Source organism: Zalophus californianus, chromosome 2 (genome assembly GCF_009762305.2).
Source record: "Zalophus californianus isolate mZalCal1 chromosome 2, mZalCal1.pri.v2, whole genome shotgun sequence".
Lineage (NCBI taxonomy): Eukaryota > Metazoa > Chordata > Mammalia > Carnivora > Otariidae > Zalophus > Zalophus californianus.
The window spans coordinates 26131962-26152863 of record NC_045596.1 but is presented as its reverse complement, the minus strand read 5'-3'; positions in this window follow the sequence as shown (position 1 = coordinate 26152863).

Genomic DNA, 20902 nt, shown 5'->3' with positions numbered 1-20902 from the left:
GCATCTCTTCATGGCAGGACCAAACTCATGTCCACCAAACGGAGGGTGTAAAAATATCTAGAGTTCTATTTAGACCACATTACAAGAAGTCCTGAGGAAAAAGTTATTTCCTACTTCCTATGTTCTAAAATAGACATCCCAAAGCTCCTTCTCAGAAAAGTCCACCCTCAGAGATGTCATATCTCCTCTAGATAAAAAATTATATCACAGTGCAAGAAACCAACATCAGTAACTTTTGGAATATTCAATCATAAATAGAATCATATGTTTAGACTTTAACAGTCTAGTCCAGTTTCTTAATGTTGCACTGTCTTCTGCATGAAGAAAATTTTTCATTCCATCTTCTTCTTATAATTATTTTTAGCTCATATCCTTTATCATGATCAATGAAGAACACAAACAATAAAATAGAAAAGTCAATGATTTTAGGCTAATTAAAATATATATTTACATAGTGTAAGGAAACATTCATTTCTCTATGCCTATTGTCCCTCTTCTCAAAAATAGTTTAAAAATACCAGACATATATGTATATACAACCATATATCATATTTTACAATTCAAAACAGGAATCTTAGCTTCTCAGATATATATCAGGCTGTTTCTGCTTTTCTCAAGGTATATATGTGGGATCTCCCTAAACTTTTCCCCTCAGAATAAAAGAAAAAAATTGAGTGTGAGGTCCTTTATCTTTTATGGTCAGAATTATTAGTTAAGTAACATCTTCTGACTATGTTTAAATTAATTTGATGACTTGTCCAAATGTTTTGTTTAACTTATTCTTAATTTTGAAGTATTAAGTTTGTCTGGCACATATATTTATTAAGATATAAGAGCTCTAAGTCTCTCTCTCTCATCTTCAAATGGAGATTCTATGTTGGAATGCTCAACACTCCCCAAATCTACTTCCTACTAATACCCTTCTTTCTGTGGAAATTCTTATGTTGTCAAAGTAGTTACTTTAAAGTTTGGAGCATAAAATAAGGAGTAAGGAGAGAATAAGAGAAGAACAAGTAACAAGAGAGGGTATGAGTGATGAAGGTTAAGACAAGATAGAGGATTGGGGGATTTTGAAATGAGAGAAGCTCAGATGTAATCTGCTTTCTAAGTAAAAAGAAAACAAAGGTAGGTAGAATAGGATGTTGCAGAATCTCCTCATGGAGAATAAAATATACATAAAAAGTTATTTTGAAATTATTTCTGTTTTTCACACTGTGTATTTTATATGCAGAAATTAGACCTCATTGGTCAACATTACATATCATATAATATAAAATCTGGGAATATTTCTCAGATAATTTATAAATGATTTTCATTTGGAAGCATAGTTTTGTTTTGTTTTTTTGTGTGTATGTGCAAAATTAAGTCCAAAAATTTTATCACATAAGAATGGACAAGGCTTGTAGTTTTCAATAAATTAGGCTGGTTCCCTTCTAAGGTAATGAAATTTGTAGAACTAAAACCCTTTCTAACACAGTAGCTTTATCTAATAATCATTTTTCTATCAATTGTAGTTAATAACATACTAAATTTACATAGACTTTATTGGGCGCCTGGGTGGCTCAGTTGTTAAGCGACTGCCTTCGGCTCAGGTCATGATCCTGGAGTCCCGGGATCGAGTCCCGCAGCGGGCTCCCTGCTCAGCGGGGAGTCTGCTTCTCCCTCTGACCCTCTTCCCTCTCGTGCTCTCTATCTCTCATTCTCTCTCTCTCAGATAAATAAATAAAATCTTTAAAAAAAAAAAGAAATACATAGACTTTATTAATCTTTAAAAGAATCTAAAACATTCTGATTATTTCTTTGAATTTCATGAGATTCAACAGCATGTTCTCTGAATCCTTTTCTCAGATTCTATGCTTTGAATGGACTTTTTTCTTGAAAAGTAAATCCTGTTTATGACAAGAGATCTACCTTCTATACATTTCACTCATTTGGGTCAAGACACAGAAGCAAGGGGCGCCTGGGTGGCTCAGCTGTTAAGCATCTGCCTTCGGCTCAGGTCATGGTGCCAGGGTTCTGGGATCAAGCCCCTCATCGGGCTCCCTGCTCAGTGGCAAACCTGCTTCTTCCTCTCCCGCTCCCCCTGCTCGTGTTCCCTCTCTCGCTGTGTCTGTCTCTGCCAAATAAATAAATACAATCTTAAAAAAAAAAAAAAAAGACAGAGAAGCAAAACTGATGATGCTGATAGGAGACTTGCCCTGAGGATAGTTCAGAACAGGAAGAAAATGCTGAGATCTGCTTTGGTCTTTTGAGCCCAAAGGAGGTTAAATTTAACTCTGTATTTTTGGTAGATACTATCAGTGTCTTTAGAAAATAGGATATGCCTTATATGGAAAGATTTCACCATCCTCCCCAACCACCTCCATTTCTGTCATAAATTCTACACCACTTTCCCTCCCAAAATACAAGGCCTGGGAAATGAAGGGGCAGAGAAGCTGGCCTTCTTGCCTCAAGATGAGACCAACTCTGCAATAGAATCTGTGCTCTAGCGCTTCCCTCAGGATCAGACTGAACCTGAGATTTGTTTCTGGGGAAGATGTTCTAAGACAGTATTTTTTCAAAAAAATTTTGCACCTGAAGTTCTGTGTTTCAATTCATTTTGAAATGATAGGTGCCTTATACAAATAATTATTTCAAATTATATGATTTATTATTATTATGAATCATTATTAATTCACTTTTAAAATGATAAATGTGTGTGCATGTATATATATGTGTATGTATGGGAGAGTATTTCCTCATAATTAATTATGAGTTATCCTAATATTGTGTACAGGAAAAATATTATATTTTAATATTTTCTGTTTTTAGGATAATTTTTCTGTAGCAGGTGAAACAGATTGATGATGAAATTCCATGATTTACCAAAATCATTTCATACTGTCAAGCTCAGATTCCAGATCTTCAAAAACTTGACCTATTGCCATTTTGCTTAAAATTCAATTCGAGAAGTATTTGCTGAATGACAAGCTAAGTGTCCAGCACATAAAAAATGCTTTATAAGTATTTCTTGAATGAACAATACATAATCAATCAATAGGTGTATAGATTATGATGCTATCAGGGTATGAATAAAGCAAAGTACCTGATAAACCTTGTTTGTCTTTTTCTCAAGAATTGCTTCAGCATCTTAACCTCTTATCACTTTCTGATCAGTTTAATTTGTTCGGCTACAAAACTCTTTTATTCACTTTATTCTGAAGTAATTCCTTTCTGTAGGCATTCATTTAGCCAATATTAACTGATAGTCTACTATGTGCCACCAACTCTGCTAGTCACTGGGGACACACGGGTGAATATGGCTCACTCTGAAATAGTCTCAAAAGGATCACCCATATTATGGCCAGAATTATTTAGGATAGGGACACATACATGGAAAGTTCTCCTCCTCTGTCTTTGTGCGTGAGAAGCAAGAGAGTGATTCGTTCTGCATTTTTGCAAACCTGAAGAATGTGTAACAAACCATCTCCCACAGAGTCATCTTCTTAAATGTCCTTCCATCTCCAAGGCAACCAGATGGTTTTTCTAAACTTTAAAGAACTTTTCCAGCTTAGACTCATCATATCCTCACCAAACAACTTTGAGTATGAAATTAATCCCCATAATAGACTTATGCATTCTGTTCCTCATATATCTTTTTTGCATTTGAATATGGTAACTCAATAGTATTTGACTAATTGTTTATAAGATGTTCACTTAATCTTTTATGTATTCATCTTTCGCATATTCCCCACATGGTTTTTTTTTTCCTTTAACCAAGGGAAGCTGTTAGACTCTTTGTATTTCTACTTATTTCCAGATAATGTGATCCTTTGATGTTTTTCAGAGGGTAATACATGAATAGCATTAAAATATTCTAAGACAGATGATTGTGTCTGAAAAGGTTTACATTTACTTTCTGAAGGTGCTAGTGGATGAGAGGATGTTACATACCTTATTCCTTCAATTAAAAATAAACATTCCTGGGATTATTATGCTCTTAGATTTTTTTTAATGGACTCTTTCGATAGTTCCTAAAGTTTCTGTTCTCTGTGTTATGACACTTAAAAATAAGTATAGAGTAGATAAATATAACATATAGACATATGATACCTAATCTCTTTCATTAAGTTTGGTAAAAGTTCTTCCTTTTTTTCTCTTTATTGAATTAAAACTACTGTCCCATCTACTGAACTGAGACAATAGCTTAATACATTCTGCAAAATAAAATTCATAAACAGAACTAAAACTGTAAATTAATACTAATATTTTTTTTTATAAGGGGAAGCCACATAGATTGGCCAGTTATGTTCTTCTTCTTCAGCTTTGTTCTTGGAACCACCAAAAGTAATTTTCGACAATTTATCTGAATTTATTTTAATACTGAATATACATGAGATCCTGATTATCAATTATATGATAATTGGTTGATTTAAACTAATTTAGTCACAGGTGATGAAGTTTCAAATATTTAGAAAATATTCTAAATACTTGTGTCAATAAATACTAAAAAATCAGGATATATGCTTCTTTTATAAAGGAAAGGATATCAATTCAGATAGTTGCAGATAACGATATAAATTTTAACACAGACTTCTCTGCCTTTTAAGGATTAAATGAAATTTGAGCAAACCCAATTCTGAACAAAGAGACACGTGTGCTTCCCAATATCCCCGAATTTGTCTTTTGTAGGGAGATACATACATCGGAGAGAGGTTTGCTTAAATTTCTTCAAGTTCTTTCTGACTCTAATTTACTTCTGTTGAATTTGTTCAATTTATGGAATATTTTTTCTTTTTATGTGGCCATCCTCTTTTCTTGCAGTATTCACATTAGACATCTCCCTTATCTCTTTATTCTCTCCAAAACCAACGAAACAAGAATATAAAATTATAGATGATATAAAAAATGCAGAGGATATAAAAAAGAAAAGATTGAGAAAACACCCCTCCAAATATAAATTTCATTGCTGACATCCTGTTTTCCAGCTACACTTTCACCAGGCTGTTCTTACTGGCTACCTTCACTACAAGATTACAGGCTTCTTTATTGTGCTTCTTTGTCTTTCCAACCATATTTCTGTTTTCTATCCCTAAAGCCATTATAGTTGTATGTGTGAGTGTCTAGCTCATTCTTTCTCCTTGTGTTCAACATTTATACTTTGACAACAAAGAAAGTAGGATTCTGATCAGAATGTTATCTCAAAAATACTTGCTGCATTTCAAGACTCATGTCCATTTTGAGTGCTAAAGGTACCTACATGACCCAGGAATTCTATAAAAAGCCAAGAAATCATTCTTCTTTAGGTCAGAAGAAAAAAAATTGCAGAAGCACAGGATCAGAGTGGAGAATACCTGTGTAAATCATCTGAGGAAATTCCCTGATATATGGCACTGGCAAACATCAAAGAAAAGTTAAGGCGGGACGAGATGTAGTACAGTCTTTCTGCAATTCCTGTAGGTAATCTATAGATAACATCCACTCTTTGTTCGCTCAATAGTTCAAGAATGTGCAACCAATCCCTCATATTCACTTTCCTCTGTTTGAAATATGTAGAGGGATCTATGCTTTCTTGATTGACACTTATAGAAAACCAAGTAATTAAAGTATATGCATACTACCAATGTATTTATATATATATATATATATCCTCTGGATATTTAATTTAGGGTAGCATTTCCATTTTTTGCAATATGTGATAATTTTTAAAAATGTGTTTACTATTTTTTTTTTTACTAAGGTTAGAGTTGCACAACTTCTGTAATTAATAGCGTGTAGAGTATATTAAATAGACCTGAGTTTACTGAAAGTTTCTTTGGGGGCGGGAAGCTCCCAAATATTCCCTGATATATTTTAAAGAGGCCTTTGTGTGTATGCATCTACTGAGTGCATTGTATGTGTGTGTACATCTACTGTGGCTTTGCTCAATTAAGGTATAATCCTCTCTCTTTTTATTGCTCAAATTATGAGATTTCCAAAATTTGTATCTGCACCGAGAGAGCACGTAAATGACATAACACCATGTATTATTCTAAAACTGTAGTGTTTTATGTCAGTTTGGAATGCACTTATTAAGATGAAATGTAAATGACATTTCTTTACTGGGAGTTTTAATGTATAATTTTTTATAGGGAGAAAGATATTGATATTTTGCTGTGAGAAGACAATACATGATGAAAAAAAGGAAGATTCCAGAAACGCCATTTACATAGTTGAAAGTACAAAGAAGCATTTATTTTGTTTGTCCAAAATATCTTTAATCTATAGGCCAGAGAATAGTTTTTTGTTTGTTTTTGCTGTGTTTATTATGGTGACAAACACTTGGTTTCAGAGAAACATAGTCACTTACAATAATGGTATAGTTTCCTGGAATGCTTAAGTGGCTAACATTTAAATTTTCTTCCTTAGAAAATCCTTCCAGGCAAAATAATTTAATCTGACCACTCCTTTGATTTTTGAGATCCTTTCTAAACTTCCTGGGTACAGAGTATTTCTATATTCATGCTCATACCATTTCTACGTTGAGGAACTCAGTAAACTCAGGAAATCCTGAGTAATACATTCTAATCTTTTTTTCCTGAGCTATTATTTATCTCCTTGTGACTTCCATTCCTTGGGGCAAATATAATATATATATATATACATATATATATCATTTTTGCTTGACTGCTCTCCAAATATTTAAAGAAAGTCAAGTTAACCAGCAAAAAAAGGAAGAAATATGAGACCAAAAAAAAAGGTTAAGAATTTTCAAGGCTTTCTAAGGTAATCTATACCATTCCCACCAAATAAAAATTTTACAAAGTTTTTTCAGGGATGTACACACTATTCAGGCTCTGTGTGAAATGGATAAAGTTTGGGGAAAGACAAAAAACAATTGAAGTGGTCTTATTAAAATTCACTGAACAAAACTACCAACCACCCACACAAAAACTTCCAAGTGATTCCTATATTTACAATAGAGAGAAAGTAAGCACAACCTAATGACTTGATTATGGGAGAAGGTGGGCACATACATTATGCCCAAAGGACTAGTCACTGAATTTACACTGGAAAGGATTATTTTCTTACAGTACTAAGTTTGGGTGACTATATAGCACATTGGCTTTAAAAATTTGGTCCCTGAACCAGCAGCATTAGCATCACCTGGGGACTTGAGTGAATAGAAATTCTCAAGCCTCACAGTAATCATACAAAATTAAGAACTCATGTCTTGCAGCCCATGCTGCTTTAACAAGCCCCCCAGGTGATTCTGAACCATGGTATAATGGAAACAATTGATATAAAATATAATCTTTAAGTTTTGGTTGTGTTTGCACCTTTAATAAATAACAATGATGCTACCGATATTAAATCCAAGTGATACAAAGCACATAAATGCTCCCCTACCCTCACCCTGTGTCAAAGTGGTAAATAGGGAATGTGAAAATCTTGTAGCTGCTCCCCAGCAGAGTCTAAACCTAGGGTGGGTGAGGCCAAAGAAAAGACTTGAAGACAGCAATGGATACATAGATTTGTTGGGGGAACTTACTTACAGGGAATCTAAGAGCAATTGACTGGACAAAGCATCTGCTGCTGGGATCTACATGCAGCAAGGTTTTTTGTTTTTTTGTTTTTTGTTTTTTTATCATAGCAGCCAACCCTAGCAACTATCAGTGGCCCTTCACCTCCTCATGTGGCCAATGTTTCCAAGGGGATCAAGGCCTGCCACCCGGACACTCTTTGTTAGAAGGGAAACACTCCAGGTTGTAAAAATAAAAAAAAATAAAAGGTCACACTTCTCCCTTCTTCTCACTACATTTTCCCAGAGATGGTTCAGAATTAACAGAAAGAAATTTCTTGTCCTGTTCTTCCTGGAACCAACAACTTCCTTGGGAATAGTGTTACACTAGTGTGGTAAATACATAATTAGTGGTCCAAAACGTGAATCATGTTTATGTGTCATGCAGATAAACTTTTAAAAAAGTTATTGGTTGGGATGCCTGGGTGGCTCAGTTGGTTAAGCGACTGCCTTCGGCTCAGGTCATGATCCTGGAGTCCTGGGATCGAGTCCCACATCGGGCTCCCTGCTCAGCAGGGAGTCTGCTTCTCCCTCTGACCCTCTTCCCTCTCATGCTCTCTATCTCTCATTCTCTCTCTCTCAAATAAATAAATAAAATCTTTTAAAAAAAAGTTATTGGTTATTTATGCATGTCATATTCATTTGTGTTGTTTAAAGTACTCATTTACATTTTTGTATCCCTTTACTACATATTGACTACTTGTTAAGTTCATTAGTAATATTCTCTGTCACAAATTCTCTCCTAGTCTATGTTTGGTCTAGACTGGATTCCTTCTAAGTGAACTGTTATTCCAATGACTATTCCAATCAATCTAATAAATTTTTATATAGCCTTTTCAAAATGTCTGTTCATACTGTTTTATAATTTATTGTTCTTTTGTTGGTGGAACTATCCCTTCATTTGTTTTGTTGAGTAACTTAAATATATTTATTCAAAGATTTCAAAAAGTCCTATAAATTTCATTTCATTATCGGGATTGTTGGCTATTTTCCTAAACAATACAATTTTTCGTGTTTTCTTTTAAGATTTTTATTTTTATTTGACAGAGAGAGAGAGACACAGTGAGAGAGGGAACACAAGCAAGGGAAGTGGGGGAGGGAGAAGCAGGCTCCCCACAGAGCAGGGAGCCCGAAGCAGGGCTTGATCCCAGGATCCCGGGATCATGACCTAAGCCGAAGGCAGATGCCTAACGACTAAGCCACCCAGGTGCTCCCAATTTTTCAAGTTTTGAAATCACTTTCTGGGATCATTTTTGTGGCTCTAGTTTAAGAGCCAACATCAGTTAATCTGGCCATTCCTTTGATATCTGAGACCCTTGGTAGACAGCCCAATCCACAGAAGAATTCCATACCCACTCTCACACAATTTCAAAGATGGCAGACTCACAAAGTCCTGAGTAATACTTCCAAATCCTTTTTTTAAATTTTAATAATATTTTTTTTAACCAAATATACCTCAAATATTATTTCAACACGTAATCAAGAAAAAAAGTTCATGAATACTTTCCTTTTTCTTTTTTCATACTAAGTCTTCAGAACCCAGTGTGTATTTTTTTTTATTGTATGTTAAAAAAGAAGATAGTTGGAAGGGAAAAATCAAATCTTAGTTTTTGAGCAATTATTTATTCCTGGGGTTTTATTTATTTCTTTTCTCCTCCTATAATCATCCTTCCATGGCTAATAGTTTTATGGTTGTCCCATCACTCCTGTGCCCTTCCCTGTCATTTCAAATGTCATTTCACAGCTCCTACCTAAAGAGAGAGTGGGAATAATACAGCCCCAATCCAAAGCCAGTAGGTAGTTTGGTTCACTTCCTGAGTGGTGCTATGTGTGGGTCTCCAGCTTCACAAGACCAATAGTTTGCTGAAATCTGCAGTATTTGGTAATGGAAACATGTTTTGCTTCCCCCCCCATTAGACTCCTTTTTCACAATTAGAACAAGTACCCAGGGCCTATAAATACCTTTTCTATCTTATTTTCACTTTTGAAGGAATTTTAATGCTTTTACCTTGCAGATGCCTAATTTTGAGCCACCGCTACCTGTTCCGTGACCTGAACCTGGCAAACTCAGCTTCAGTCCTTCTTCCCTCTTCAGAGTGTCGTTCCACCTTCAGCTCATAAATATGTTTATCTTTGTTCTTTGCCTTGCATTAGCTAGTTGGATTTATTTTATACATTATCTGTCATTGTTATGTTTTTAAAACAGAAGGAGTACATCAAAGAAAGAAAATTTAAGAACATCTTAGCTGGATATTACTTACTATGAATTTTCAAACTTGAGTCTTTTCTTTCTATGGAAAAATCAAAGGTGGACATTTATCCCTCAGTTAATGGTTATGTTCAGCAGCAAGCTGCAGGAGATGAGTTGGGAGCCAAGCTGACACTTGAAATGTAGAGATATTCAGGCCTCAGCAGGACAAACAGGGCTGAGGCATCACCTGGGACCATCTGTTGTGTGATCAAGAGAGCCACAACGGCAACAATTACAGTTAATGACCAAAGTCTAATATACCAAAGATAATTAAGAATATTCTATAGAAGTAAAAGAGGCACTAATAAGAAAGAAAAAAAAAATCTCTATACATCAAGAATGCAGCTGCCAAGAATATTCTCTGGTCTGTCTTTGGTCATGAAATGTTGGACGCATGATGTCAAATGCTTCTGACCAGTGAGGCATCTCAGTCTATCAGTAGGGCCAAGACAACAGCAGCAGACTCTGCATCATGGTTCTGTTACTCAATGTTGTTCCTGCCAGTGTCATCATCTGTGTTCAATGATCTCATCCCCTATGTTGTCCTAGTTCAACCTATGCATTGCAATAAATAACGTAAGACTGTAGTGCTTTAAATATATTCATTAGATAAGAACATTTAAAACGGGGCCTATACTTTGGAACTTGCCATTCTTTATCTTGTTTTGAAAAAGACTACCAGGAACCAAGAAACAGACTCTTCACTATAGAGAACACTGAGGGTTACCAGAAAGGAGGTGGGCGGGGGATGGGTTAAAAAAGATAATGGGGATTAAGGAATGTATTTGTGATGAGCACCAAGTGTTGTATGTAACTGATGAGTCACTAGATTCTACACCTGAAACTAATATTACACTGTATGTTAACTAACTGGAATTTAAATAAAAACTTGAAGAAAATATAAAAAGAAAAAGACTGCCAGGAATTTATAAACCATTACTAATAAACTAATTGGGCAAATTCCAGAGATAAAATTTTGATTGATTCGAAAGAAAGGAATTCAATACTTTCAGATCAAATGCTTTTGTTTCTAAACAACATATTTTAAACAACATTGCATTAAAATGGCTTTCTTTGGACTTTAATTTCATGTTTGAGAAAATAACAAAGACAATTTCCAGCATATTGATCCCAAGAATAAAATATTTTCAAGAGGAAACTTTTGAATCATACACTTTCTTTGATTAACAAATTTATCCCTTATATATTACATGTCTGCATTTAGTAAATTTTAGCAGTCTCTCCAGCTGCATTCCCGTATCCTCATCCATTCTGAGTTATCTGAATAGCAAAAACAAGAAAAGATTCAAATCTATTGTAAGTTTTGCCAGGAGATAACCTCCAATTCTTGCTTATTTATAGGCACTAGCTCATCAGATATGTTCTCTTAGTGTGTATTTGAGTGTGATTTCTTCAGCTTCAATATACAGTTATTTTAAAATATATAACCTTTACTTTCCCAATTCACAATACTGTTACTGAATAAATATCCTTTCAAACTTTGAAGAAAGATATAGTCCCATGAGTGAAAGCAGATTAAGGCATCTCGGTCTTATTTCTTGCTAAATGTGACACATGGAAGGTTCTGTACAAGTTACAAACTCATGTATTTTCAGGGACTAAGGAATTCATGCAATAAAGGGTGATGTAGCCTTTAGGAAATTGGGGGTATCATATCACCAGAAGGTGGGGAAAATGTGAAAAACGTACCCATCCATTATTTTTAGATCCATTGCTTGGTCCACAGGTTGATAATTTTATCCCCAATTCCATTTAAAAAACTTTACTTCAAACAAAACAAAACAAAACAACAAACAAAACAACAAACAAAAACAAAAAAACTCTTTTGTCTTGGATTATTCTTTTATATTTACTCTCATTGAAAGTTGGTGAGACATGGGGTGCCTGTGTGGCTCAATCAGTTAAGTGTCTGTCTTCAGCTCAGGTCATGATCCTGGGGTCCTTAGATTGAGCCCCCATGTCAGGCTCCCTGCTCAGTGGGGAGCCTCCCTCTCCCTCCCCCTCTCCCTCTGCAGTTCTCCCTGCTTGTGCTCTCTCTCAAATAAATAAATAAAATCTTAAAAAAAAAAAAAGTTGGTGAGACTTAAGACATTATGGAGAATTTTGTAACATCTAATTTCACACCATTAATACAATATAAATCTATGAATCTCAGGTTATTACTTATCTACAAAGGCTGTATGTAGGAAGAACTGACCACTTCCAATTAAAAAAATAATATTGTCTCTTAATCTTCCATTCAAATTAATTTATGACTGATGATATTTCCAAATTTTATTAAGATTATAAAATAATTTAGGGGCGCCTGGGTGGCTCAGTCGTTAAGCGTCTGCCTTCGGCTCAGGTCATGATCCCAATGTCCTGGGATCGAGCCCCACATTGGGCTCCCTGCCCCATGGGAAGCCTGCTTCTCCCTCTCTCACCCCCCCTGCTTGTGTTCCTTCTCTCGCTGCGTCTTTCTCTGTCAAATAAATAAATAAAATCTTTAAAAAATTATAAAATAATTTAGATGTATTTATTAACATAGCATGGCAAATGACAAAGCATATTAATTTCTTCATTGCTGATAGTACGCTTTTATTATTATGAGCCAGGGTATGTGTAAGAGACAATCAAAATTATTACTGTTGTGGGCAGAGGTTCACCAGTGCTTAAATGTAATAGTCTAAATAATCTCATCCCAAAAAGATTGATATTAACAACTACTTGTGGGTGCATCTTTACAACTAATATCTCCGCCAAAAAGAGATGTTACTTTAAAGCAAGCTTTCTCAAATGTGGACCTTAAAGAGATTCTCATATGGTCAAGGGAGTCAAATCATCTTTATTTGCCATTTTTGCACCTCACATGTCATCCTGTGGTCTCTAGTACTACTGGTCCCCAATTTTTATCATGTTCAGGTGCCTATTTTAAAAGTAAAAGCAAGGGAGCCTGGGTGGCTCAGTTGGTTAAGCGACTGCCTTTGGCACAGGTCATGATCCTGGAGTCCCAGGATCAAGCCCCGTATCGGGGGGGTCCCTGCTCAGCAGGAAGTCTGCTTCTCCCTCTGACCCTTCCCCCCATCATGTGCTCTCTCTCTCTCTCAAATAAATAAATAAAATCTTAAAAAAATAAAAAAAAATAAAAGTAAAAGCAAGAATAATAAATTCAGACTTCAGCAGATAAGAGGGAACTATTTCCAGAATTTATAAAATAAATACAGAAATTATAAGAGCTACTATTAATGCCTTAATATTTGATATGCATTTTGTCAACCAAAATAGATTTTACATAACATTAAGTTTTTATAGTATATTTATTGGAAAGAATATCAGTTTAGTTTGGAAACAACTTCTGGTGGACATACTGATTCATTAGTTTATCAAAATAACTTGTTGGCAAAACATTTGCATATAAGAGAGATATTTGGAAGATCACAGTATTCATTAAATCATCTGTTTCTTTTTTTAAGTTTACTTATTTTTTTTAGTAATCTCTACACCCAACATGGGGCTCAAACTCATGATCCTGAGATCAGAGTTGCATGCTCTTCTGAATGAGCCCACCAGATGCCCCTATTCTCCTTTTAATAAACAAATATTTATTCATTACCTATTGTGATACAATGTTTAGTTTTCAGGTGTATGTTACCACTGTTATAAGAAAACTAGAGTTACTCTCTCCTTTTTTCACTATTTTTTGGCATTTCTTCAGCAAATTTTTATTTTTCATCCTGTTTGTACTGAATATTTATATTTGTTTCTTAGCTGCTGTAACAAAGTATCACAAACTGGGTGGCTTAAAGCAACACAAATTTATTCTATCACCATCCGGAAGCTAAAAGTCCAAAATCAATCTGATGGGCGTCTCATGCTCCCTCTGAAATCTATAGGGGTGAATCCTTCCTTGCTTCTTCCTGGTTTGTGGTGATTTGCCTGCAATCGTTGTTGGTCCTTGGTTTGCAACTATTACACTTCAATCTCTGCTTCCATCATCACATGGTGTCTCCTCTCTTGTGTCTCTGTCTCTTCTCTTCTTATGTGGACACCAATCATATTGGAAAAAGTCCACCTTGTTTCAGTATGACCTCATCTTAATTTGATAACATCACAAAGACCCTATTTCCATGTAAAGTAACATTCATGAGTACTGGAGGTTAGGATTTCAACATACCTTATTGAGGAACACAATAATAATGTTGAACCTTATTGAGCTCAACTCACAACAGCTTATCCTATAGCCCTCCAAATTTACATCCTTCCTGTGTGCTAAATATGCTCACCTAATCACAGTATCCCCAAAAGTCATAACCCATCCTAGCTTCAACTTGAAGTCTAAAATTTTATCTAAATATCATCAATTCAAAAAGTTCCAAATATTATTACATCAGTCATTTGAATCAGTTACGGATGAGACTCAGAGTATGTGTTCCTCTTTGTGGAAAACAAGTTATCTGCTTCTAAAATCAGTTGAGAGAATTCATAGATTAGACATTCCCGTTCCAAAAGGGAGAAATTGCAATGAATAAAGGGATCACGGGTCCCAAGCAAGATGACACCTCAGTTGGGCAAAGTCTATTAGGTTTCGGGGCCAGATAATCATCCTCTGTGTCTGGGTGCTCTGTGTTCTGGGACGGCTGGATAGCATCCTTGCTCTTTCGGCACCCTAGCATGGGGTGGGGGCAGGTCTCACCCTCTGCAGCCCACCATTGGCCATTCCTCTACATGCATGGTTCTGCCCTCACAGCCATGCTTCCTTCTTTCACTCTGACTCTGTCCCTTTCCTTCCAGGAGGGTAGCATTTCTATTGGTATAAAGTTCTCAAAATTTTGTCTTTCTCCTGTGCAATTCATGAGAGTCCAAAGCGATCAGATAAGAAAGTATTCTACAGATCTTTCCTGGGTAACTGCATTTCTATTCCTGGCTTCTGCTGAGACGGTTGATTCGATCCATGCATTGCATACCTAGTCTCTTGGCAAACAATTGCCCAGCCTCAATCTTCATGTTCTCTTCAGAGCACACATTTTTCTTTTTTTTTTTTTTTTGTAATACAAATAGGCTGAGAGTTTTCCAATTCGTCAAGTGGTAGTTCTTATTTGCTTAATACTTTATTCTTCAATTTATTTCTTTCCTCTCACATTTTGTTATAAGCAATAAGGAGAAAACATGCTGCTCTTTCCACACTTTGTTTGAAGATTTCCTCAGCCATATATCCAAGTTCAGCACTTTTAAGTTCTACTTCCCCCTAAAAACTAGGACATCATTCACCCAAGTTCTCTGTCAAGGATCTCCTTTTCTTCAGTATGTTTGTCATTGCCTTCTATGACCGGATCTCACCAGAAGGAACAAATTGATGTTCTTCTCTTGTATAATAGCTGGCAGGGTTTATTTTGGGTCTTTCAGCTAAAATACTGTGAAAACAAGCACAGTGAATGTACTAACCACTCAAATGTGATTGCGAGACTGCTGAATGTTTCTTTTTTTTAAAAGATTTTTATTTATTTATTTGACAGAGATAGACACAGCGAGAGAGGGAACACAAGCAGGGGGAGTGGGAGAGGGAGAAGCAGGCTTCCCGCTGAGCGGGGAGCCCAATGCGGGGCTCGATCCCAGGACCCCGGGATCATGACCTAAGCCAGAGGCAGATGTTTAACGACTGAGCCACCCAGGTGCCCCTGCTGAATGTTTTTTTAATATAAAAACATTAATCCTATCACTGGGGGCCTCTCTGTAGGTGGGAAGGCCCTAAGAACTGTTAATATGTACAAGGTTAAAGTTAAAAAAAATTGAAATCTGAAGATTGCTCATAAGTAGAATAACAATATTAAAAATTATAACTCACAGTTTTAAATAATCATAAATCATCATATAATGCTAATAATTTCATATCAAAACAAATGATAATTTTTGTATTTCAACTAAGGTGTCTGTGGCAGCCATGGATGTGTGCCATCTACATCTTCCTTCAAGAAAGAACTTGCTGAGAGCCATGTAGTTACCTGCCTCAAACTGCAGCCCTCATGCCCAGGCTATGCATGTGTGAGATTTTCACTGACAAAGCACGGCAGGTGTACCAGACTCCAGGTCATTTCCACCCAAGTAGGGGGTGGGCTCTTCTAATGGGCAATCTTTGCCTTGAAGTCCTCCACTGACCTGGCTGAGAAAACCTCAATGAGATACCACCTCACACCAGTCAGAATGGCTAAAATTAACAAGTCAGGGAACGACAGATGTTGGCGGGGATGTGGAGAAAGGGGACCTTCCTACACTGTTGGTGGGAATGCAAGCTGGTGCAACCACTCTGGAAAACAGTATGGAGGTTCCTCAAACATTTGAAATTAGAGCTACCATTCGATCCAGCAATCGCACTACTGAGTATTTACCACAAAGATACAAATGTAGGGACCCGAAGGGGTACGTGCACCCCAATGTTTATAGCAGCATTGTCCACAATAGCCAAACTGTGGAAAGAGCCAAGATGTCCATCGACAGATGAATGGATAAAGAAGATGTGGTATATATACACAATGGAATATTATGCAGCCATCAAAAGGAATGAGATCTTGCCCTTTGCAAAGACGTGGATGGAACTGGAGGGTGTTATGCTGAGTGAAATAAGTCAATCAGAGAAAGACATGTATCATATGACCTCACTGATATGAGGAATTCTTAATCTCAGGAACAAACTGAGTGTTACTGGAGTGGTTGGGGGTGGGAGGGATGGGGTGGCTGGGTGATAAACATTGGGGAGGGTATGTGCTATGGTGAGCGCTGTGAATTGTGCAAGACTGTTGAATCACAGATCTGTACTTCTGAAACAAATAACGCAACATATTTTTAAAAAAAAGAAAAAGAAGAAGATAGCAGGAGAGGAAGAATGAAGGGGAGTAAGTCAGAGGGGGAGACGAACCATGAGAGATGATGGACTCTGAAAAACAAACTGAGGGTTCTAGAGGGGAGGAGAGTAGCGGCATTGGTTAGCCTGGTGATGGGTATTAAAGAGGGCACATTCTGCATGGAGCACTGGGTGTTATGAACAAACAATGAATCATGGAACACTACATCAAAAACAAATGATGTAATATATGGTGATTAACATAACAATTAAAATTAAAAAAAAAAAAGAAATTCTCATAAATGAATGGCAGGCTGAAGCTCCTTGTACTGAATCCTCTTTTCTTCCAGGCTTTCCCTGCCCACTGCCATATCCTCTACCCCTTACCAATCACAAGTGTTTCCTCCTCAAAATCCATTGTACTTCTAATTACTTCCCATAATATCCAAACTGTCAGAATATTTATATCTAATTAATTACAGCTAACTTTACTTACTGGTCAAGTTACACATGCAATCAATTTTCTCCCTTCTTCTACATTAAAAAAGGTAATGCTCAATTAGATGTTGGCAGCAAGTTTTGGGAGTATTGAATAATTTCCTGTTTCAGATTAAACATGGATCCAGAAGTTTTGCTGAGACTCACACTGATGTGTTCTTTATATAATCTGGCTGCTGCTAAATCAATAAGCACAGCATAATCAGTGAGAAAAGTGAACATTTCACCTTGGGATCCATGAATAGTTACATCCTAATGCAGTCTTTGGCCACATTTGACTTGTGGAAATATTTTTTCCTGCTGAAGAATTTGGACATCATTTTTAATGTGCCTCATAACATGTCTTTGGTTTCTTGGTCAAAAAATTAAAGGAAATAACGTGTTGGAAAAGTGTCAGACTCCAGCAATCAAACTATTTGTAATAAGAAGTTCCTTTTTAAGAGCTTCCATCTTTGTAAGAAATTCTGAGCATTAAAATTCATAACTTGATTCTGAAGTAACAGATTCAGGTGATTTTAGAAAATGAACATATTTCTCATAGATACTGCTTTACCAAGACATTTAAAATCATAAATACAGATTGTCTTTGCTGGTATTATCAGTGTCATAGGAAATGATATCATCTCATTTTTCATGTCATAATTCAGAAGAAAACTTTAGCCTTGTCAGACAGCATACTTTAATATATTTCCTTTAAACGATTTTAAAAAAAATGTTTTAGATTTTTTTCTAACTCTAAATTTTGTGTAAATATACACAAATTCACTGCTCCTCTTCAACAAATTTAAAAAGAGAAAGAGATCAAATAATATCTGAGCAGACTTTTCCTCAAGGGCTAACATTCCCTTCTATTTGCATTTCCCTGATGATGTGTGATATTGAGCATCTTTTCATGTTTTTGTTGACCATCTGGATGTCTTTGGAAAAATGTCTATTTATGTCTTCTGCCCATTTCTTAACTGGATTATTTGTTTTTGGGGTGTTGAGTTTGATACATTCTTTGTAGACTTTGGATACTAATCCTTTTTTCAGATATGTTATTTGCAAATATCTTCTCCCATTCCATAGGTCTTGATGAAATCCCAATAGCTCATTTTTGATTACCTCAGGAGATGTGTCTAGTAATAAGTTTCTATGGCCTAGGTCACAAAGTTTGCTGCCTGTGGTCTCCTATAGGATTTTAATATTTTCCTGTCTCACATTTAGTTCTTTGATCCATTTTGAATTTATTTTTGTGGATGGTGTAAGAAAGTGGTCCAGTTTCATTCTTTTGCATGTTGCTGTCCCAATACCATTTGTTGAAGAGACTGTCTTTTTTCCATTGGATATTTTTTCCTCCTTTGTTGAAGATTGGTTGACCATATAGATGTGGGTCCATTTCTGGGGTTTCTCTTCTGTTTCATTGATGTATGCGTCTGTTTTTTTGCCAGTACCATACTATCTTGATGACAACAGCTTTATAATATAGCTTGAAGTCTGGAATTGTGATGCCCCTTTGCTTTTCTTTTTCAGGATTGCTTTGACTATTTGGGGTCTTTTATGGTTCCATACAAATTTTAGGATTTGTTTGTTCTAGGTCTGTGAAAAATGCTGGTGGTATTTTCATAGAGATTGCATTAAATGCATAGGTGCTTTGGGTAGTCAAATATTTTAACAATATTTTTACTTTCACTCCATGAACCTAAGATGTTTTTTTTAATTAGGTGACTAATTCAGTTTTTCTGATCTAGCTCAGGACTCAGCATGGATTTAATCCAGATCACCTTGCCCAGATGGTGTCTATTCACATTCAATTAATTCATTTCCACTTTAGACTTTCCAAATGAAGTGTTGTGATAATTTTTCTTGTTCTGCTACAACAGTTTCTTCCTTTCCTCAATCAGCTAAAATATATATTTCCTAAAATATAGTTATATAGGCGTAGAAAATCTCCCAGAGAAAAATAGTAAAAAAAGAACAAACAAATCCTGTTTACTATACTTTGTCAAGCCATCTAGAATGTTGTTGGGCTTCCAAATGCATATGTATTTATTTTTAAATAATTAAAATTTAGAGGGGTACCTGGGTGGCTCAGTTGGTTAAACAGCTGATTATTGGTTTTGGCTCAGGTCATAATCTCAGGGTCCTGGGATCGAGCCCCTCATCAGGCTCCACACTCAGCAGGGAGTCTGCTTGAGATTCTCCCTCTGCCTGTCCCCCTCCTTGCTCTCACTCTCTCAAAAATAAATAAGTCTCTAAGTAAATAGTTACAGTTTAAAGAAATGAACAAAATTCAAGGCAACTCCTTCACAAAGAAAAAATGACTATTGGCTTTGGATGTTTATAAATAATTTCTTTGTACATATATGTTTACAAACAAATTCAAATTGCAGGCTCAATTTAGTACCCAGAATTTTTACTGTGCATTATATTTACCATGCACTATATTAACATAGGGTTAACAATGTTCCATAAATTTAATTATAATTTATGGTGGGTTTCTTTCTATGATGTACTATTATCTGGGAGTGTGCTGTTTTCCCCTGGCTTCATGTTCTTTGCAGAAGTAAACTCTATTATGATACTTCTCACTTATTGCTTCTACATATTCATGAATTTGAGAGAAAAAAAAGGGCTTGTGTGTCTCAGCAACTTATGGGATATCTTTTGATATCTACATGCCTACACATATTATGTGCATGCAGCATGCATGCAGTATATTATGCATGCAGTAAAAAGGTTAGCTCCTTTTCTGCAGAGGCCTGAAAATGTGAGACAGTGCCCGAGTAGCTGAATTCGTCTAATTCAAGTTTCCTACAGATCTAGGGCTTATTGATTTTCATTTGCCTGCCTCCGTTTCCATTTCTCAATCAGTTCAAAATTTTGGTACGGAAAAGATTAAGTTATTTATTAAGCTTTTTAAAAAAATCTAACAATCACAATGTACTTATAAATTTATTATTTTTTATTGTTCCGTTAATCACCATACATTACAACATTAGTTTTTGATGTAGTGTTCCATGATTCATTGTTTGTGCATAACACCCAGTGTTCCACGTAGAATGTGCCCTCTTTAATACCCATCACCAGGCTAACCCATCCCCCGACACCCCTCCCCTCTAGAACCCTCAGTTTGTCTTTCAGAGTCCATCGTTTCTCATGGTTCGTCTCCCCCTCTGACTTATTGCCCTTCATTCTTCCCCTCCTGCTATCTTCTTCTTCTTTATTTTTTCTTAACATATATTGCATTATTTCTTTCAGAAGTACAGATCTGTGATTCAACAGTCTTGCACAATTCACAGCACTCACCATAGCACACACCCTCCCCAATGTCTATCACCCAGCCACCCCATCCCTCCCACCCCCCACCACTCCAGCAACCCTCAGTTTGTTTCCTGAGATTAAGAATTTCTCCTATCAGTAAGGTCATATGATACATGTCTTTCTCTGATTGACTTATTTCACTCAGCATAACAACCTCCAGTTCCATCCACGGTGTTGCAAATGGCAAGATCTCATTCTTTTTTATGGTTGCATAATATTCCATTGTGTATATATACCACTTCTTCTTTAACCATTCATCAGTCGATGGACATCTTGGCTCTTTCCACAGTTTGGCTATTGTGGACATTGCTGCTATAAACATTGGGGTGCACGTACCCCTTCGGATCCCTACATTTGTATCTTTGTGGTAAATACCCAGTAGTGCAATTGCTGGATCGTATGGTGGCTCAATTTTCAACCGTTTGAGGAACCTCCATACTGTTTTCCAGAGTGGTTGCACCAGCTTGCATTCCCA